The sequence below is a fragment of the Coenobita brevimanus genome, chromosome 17, assembly GCF_032717465.1.
Source record: "Coenobita brevimanus isolate Jiangsu-jjx chromosome 17, ASM3271746v2, whole genome shotgun sequence".
NCBI classification, from domain to species: Eukaryota; Metazoa; Arthropoda; class Malacostraca; order Decapoda; family Coenobitidae; genus Coenobita; species Coenobita brevimanus.
Window position 1 is genome coordinate 21089484 of NC_136970.1, and position 6000 is coordinate 21095483.

Genomic DNA, 6000 nt, shown 5'->3' on the forward strand with positions numbered 1-6000 from the left:
GGTGAGTAGGGAAGATGATGAGGCAGGTATGAGGGTGAGGCAGGGAAAGTGTGGTAGGGAAGGTGGTAAGGCAGGTAGCAGGGTGAGGCAGGGAAGGTGGTAATGCAGGCAGGCGGGTACTCGGGTCAGGCAGGGCAGTTGGTAAGGCAGGTAGGAGGGTATGGCAGGGAAGGTGGTAAGACAGGCAGAGCGTTAGGTATTGAAGGTGATAGAGCAGATAAAAGGGTGAAGCAGGGAAGGTAGTAAGGCAGTCAGAGCGTTTGGTAGGGAAGGTGATAGAGCAGGTAAAAGGGTGAGGCAGGGAAGGTAGTAAGGCAGTCAGAGCGTTTGGTAGGGAAGGTGATAGAGCAGGTAAAAGGGTGAGGCAGGGAAGGTAGTAAGGCAGTCAGAGCGTTTGGTAGGGAAGGTGATAGAGCAGGTAAAAGGGTGAGGCAGGGAAGGTAGCAAGGCAGTCAGAGCGTTTGGTAGGGAAGGTGATAGAGAAGGTAAAAGGGTGAGCCAGGGAAGGTAGTAAGGCAGTCAGAGCGTTTGGTAGGGAAGGTGATAGAGCAGGTAAAAGGGTGAGGCAGGGAAGGTAGTAAGGCAGTCAGAGCGTTTGGTAGGGAAGGTGATTGAGCAGGTAAAAGGGTGAGGCAGGGAAGGTGGTATGGCAGTCAGAGCGTTTGGTAGGGAAGGTGATAGAGCAGGTAGACGGGTCAGGGAAGGAAGGTGTTAAGGCAGGCAGGACGGTGAGGCAGGGAATGTGTAAGGCATGTAGAAGGTTGAAGTAAGGAAGGTGGTAAGGCAGGTAGGAGGGTGAGGCGAGGAAGGTGATAAGGTAGGCAGCCAAGTAGGAACGTGAGGCAGGAAAAGTGTTTAGACAGGAAAAGGGCGAGGCAGAAAAGGTGGTAAGGCTGAGGGTGAGGCAGAGAAGGTAGTAAGGCAGGGAAAAGTAAAAGGTAACTGGAAGGCTGCAGTGGTGGGCAAGTTAATGAAAAAGTTAGCTTCGTTAAACATTAATCCATTAATCAGATAATTAGTTTCGTTAAAGTTAATCAGTTAATTTGGCTTAATTCTGCCAAAAATTAACGGAAGTTAACCGTTAATCCACTAGGTTTACATATGAAACAATCACCAGCCACAACAGATTCGTCACTTTCCTGCCTATTCATTCTGAATTTCTGTCCTGGCCGACTACAGACTTCCAAGACGTACTGGACTGAGACGCCACCACTATGAAACTGAATCTATGAGTATGATCCCTCCACAGTTCAAACTCCAAAATTCTGTTGGCTTATAGTCGATACTACCAGCACCATGCTTAAACCCCGCAGTGTCAATACCATGTTCGGGTATCGAGTATATCAGTGTCAGTACATGCATGGTATGTATGGAATTTGCGGATAGTGAGTGATATGACAGTAGTAGAAATATTCATTATGGGAAATGTTTTGACTTTTCATCGTTTTATGAGCTGCCTTTTCCCCCCCCCCCCTCTCTCTCTCTCTCTCTCTCTCTCTCTCTCTCTCTCTCTCTCCAGCAACATGGTCGAAGTATGCCGTTATGAAACCTGTGTGAAGTTGTGAACCATCTGTTATATGATATAACAAATGGTTCACAACTTCAGATCTAAGTTCATATAACTTATATGTACTTTGATCCCACACATACACACACACACACACACACACACACAATTCGTATCGATTTCTGAATCACGGTATCACTCTCCACTAACTTTGACACTATCAGTTTGACGATCTAAATGTCGATTCGAAGCGTTTTTGACCTAAATTGAAATATTTTAGACATAATTAACGGATTAACGGATCAACGGAAAATGTTAACGGAAGCTACCGCTAATCCGTTAAGTTCAAAAACAAAATAACGCTTTAACAAAAACATTAGCTTCGTTAATAACGGATTAACGATTAACGCGTTAATGCCCACCACTGGAAGGCTGGGTGGGTCTGAATGCAGCGTTAAGCCGATTGCGTCTCAGGAGAGGAGGATGCCTGCATATTTTACGTTCTTCCCTTCTTCCCTTTTCCTTACCTTCTTTCTTTCTCCCCGCCTCACTTTCCGCTTCATGCTAATGATGGTGGTGATAAGAAAATCACAAGGGGTATGGTTAGCCTAATGACTGCTGGCGCCACAAATAACCTGACTCACTTTTAGCCTGTGGGTTACGTGATAAATGGATGCGACTTTGATGTGGGTGAGGAGGTGAGGCAATGAGGCAGAAGTGAGGTTAATGAGGTGTGTGTGTCAGTGAGGCACAGGTGGTGAGGTGAGGAGGTGAAGGAAGAGTGAGGCAGACGTGAGGCAGAGCGTGGTTAATGAGGTGTGTGTCAAAGTGAGGCCCAGATGGTGAGGTGAGGTTCAGATGGTGTTATAGTGTGAGGTAAAAGTAGTAACGGTGTGGGATGGCAGTGAGACAAGAGGTGATGAGGTAAGAGATATTCTTGTCGCTTTTCAAGGTGTCGGTGAAGGGCTCCCTTGCCAGCCAACAGTGTCAAGGGAAGCCGGTAGAGCAGCACTTAGGTCTCTAATTAGGTCCTTTGCTGAAGACGTTGATGAATGAACGACACGACCAGCACATCACATCCAACACCACCAGACTGGGTAGGATGGGAAGAGAAGAGAGGGAGGGATGGGCTGGCATGATGGTGGATGGTGGGTCTTGACAGGGGAAGTATACATATCTGACGAGGGTCCAAGTCGATACAAAAGTGCTGCATCTTTCACAATTTATGGCGGTGTGAAATCAGATATATAGGATAAGTAACCCGTGTAAAAATTATTTAGCGCTATGGTAAATCGTGAGTGTTGAAATTAGATGTTTACTAACGATCTAATGCTGGAAAAATGGGGATGGTGGTTGTCAGAAAGTAGTGGGAAAGACAGGATGGAATTGTGGAGGAAGGTGCAGGGCAAGACAAATACACTGGTGACGACTGGCGGCCCAGTAAAGGATCTCTCGTGACGACAGGTGTTGTATCACTGGCGGCGTTGGCTATGGACGGAAGAAAATGAGATGAGGTGAGGGGAAGGGCATGGACAGGACGAGTTAGGATGGTGACGGTGAAGAACTAAAATGGAGTAAGGAGCTGGCATGACAGACTGGTAGAGTGGCGGGTTGTTCAGGAGGATGGAGGCGGTATACCCTGTGAAGGCAATTGTTGTAAATGGGATGGGTGGGTTGTTCCTAAAGCTTAAACCAAAACTATCACCTAAAACAAGTCCACAAGCAAGATGAACCTTAACAGCAACAAGAGAGTACGTACACACCACTCTAGTACACCTCACCTTTACGACGCAAGTCAGAACAGTGGTGATGCACGCTGCATTATTTAGAGAGAGAGAGAGAGAGAGAGAGAGAGAGAGAGAGAGAGAAGGATAAAGTACAAGCTATCACTATGAGTGGAGCATAGGAAGGGATTTGCAAGTTGTTGAAGCGTGCAAAGATTATATACATACCACACGCCAGGCGAGCTGCAATACGAGTAACACGAGGAGCGAAGGGCATGACACTTAGGAATATGAAGTGGCGGACGTGTAGCCCCGTGAATATGAGGGAAACAGGGAGGCACAGTTTTTTTTTTGTTTTTTGCATAACACATACGACTATGATTAGGCACAAGCTGACCCTTGATTATGATGAAAATGGAGTCATATATACCTTCCCTTGCATAGCACTTACGCATGTGAAAAGGGAAAGTGAAGCGAGGACTTACACCCACCATCTCCTATTATGACAGGGCGGAGGAAGACTGATAGTGGTACTGGTGGTCAATATTGCAATGCTAGGTAGGTCTGAGAAGGTCATATCCTTAGTCCGGGACCCGACGGACATCTGGTGAGATATGTTGTGGTGTGGTGTAGTGTAATGTATTTTTGTGTAATGTAGTGCAGCTTAGTGTATTGTAATCCTTTGCAGTGCAGGATAGTGCAGTTTAGTGTACAGGTAGTGTAGCGTAGTTTACCACAGCTTAGTGTAGTATACTATAGTGTGATGTAGTTTCATGCAGTGTAGTGTAATGTGGCATGTTTTAATTACAAGCTTGGTTTTCATAAATAATGGTTATGAAATACTGAAGAAAGTAAGGAGGACTGACACTACTGGCAGTCCTGGCCATAATATTATATGCATTACTGACACAATGAGTTAGATGATTCTTGCAGCTACGCAGGTGCTTGCATGGCTTAAAACCAACAAGCTTAAATATCAAAACTCCTCTGCAAACTCAGGATACTTTCCAGCAAGTTCAATCATTTCACGTCTCTCAATCTCCACACGCTCTCCTCGACACACGGCACACACGAAATCAGCAATATTTCTCTGTCTGCCTCTGATACCACTACATCTCTTATGCACCCGCTTGCCACAAAGACTGCACAAGATGAAATTACTTCCCCCACCCTTGCAGCATAGTGCACGTGACCACACTCCCTCTACTCTGACAGGACCGCCACCAGCCAACGCTACCGACAGTAATGGTACATACTGTCTCTATTTTCATTTCTCCTGTGGTCATTTGCACAGGTATATATATATATATATATATATATATATATATATATATATATAGTGATAGATAGATAAAGAAGACTTCAGCTGAAGACTTCAACCATACTCGTGCTTTATGATAGTGGCATAAAAAAAAACACAGTACGTCTATCTATCTATCTGTAGCCCGACGCCCTAATCCCGCAAAGGGTGGCCGCAGACAAAACGCCTCCAAGTCGCTCTGTCACCCACCATTTGACTACCCTCCCCCCAACTCACCCCCCCCTCCCTCATATACCTCTCAACTCCATCCCTCCACCTCATCCTCGGTCTACCTCTCCCTCTCCCTCCCTCCACCTCACCTACATACACCCTCTTAGTTAGTCTTTCATTCTCCATTCTCTTCACGTGTCCAAACCACCTCAGTGTATTTCTCTTAATCTTCTCAACCACATCCATATCCACCCCACAGCGTTCCTTCACTTCTTCATTCGTCAACCCGTCCCTCCACGTCACTCCACATGCTCCTCTCAAGTAACTCATTTCCACTGCTCTCACTCTTGACTTGTTCCCCTCTTGCAAGGTCCATGCCTTGCTTCCATACGTCAGGGTAGGGATCACAATACTATCATGCAGTGACTTCTTAACTTCCATACTCACCTCCCTATTTCTCATCACTGCTTTCAGTGTACCAACAACGTTCCTTCCCTGCTGTACCCTTTCACGCACTGCATCCCCCAAAGTTCCATCCCTACTCATCACACTACCCAAGTACTTGAATGCACTCACATTCTCCATATCCTCACCATCCAACCTCACTGCACACTCTGTGACTTCATTCCTCTCAAACACCATAACTTTACTTTTGTTTACATTAACTTTCAGATTCCTCCTACACACTGTCCCAAATTCATTCACCAAACCTTGCAACTCCCATTCATCTTCACTCAACAGTACTGTATCATCAGCAAACAGCAACACCGGAAGCTTCCAAATCTCACCCTCATTCATTAGAGCCACCCCCACATCCACTGCCCTACCCTGCACCTCCTTTACAACCCCATCCATGTATATATTAAACAGCCATGGAGACATCACACAACCCTGTTTCAGTCCCACATTGAGATCAGAGAACTCACTCAGCTCACCATCCACTCGCACCGCAGCCCTAGCTCCCTCGCACATACTCTTCACAGCACTCAACAATTTCCCCTCCACTCCATATATTCTTAATACCTTCCACATACCTTGCCTATCTATTCTGTCATAAGCTTTCTCCAAGTCCATGAAGGCAGCATACACTTTCCTTCCCTTCTCTAGATACTTCTACACTAAACATCTTAGAAAAAATATCTGGTCTACACACCCTTTTCCCTTCCTAAATCCCCCTTGTTCTTCTCCAACTAGCTCCTCTGTCATATGCCTAACCCTATCTATGAGTATTCTACCATATATTTTACCAGTCACACTAAGTAGGCAAATACCCCTATGGCTACCACATACTTCTCTCT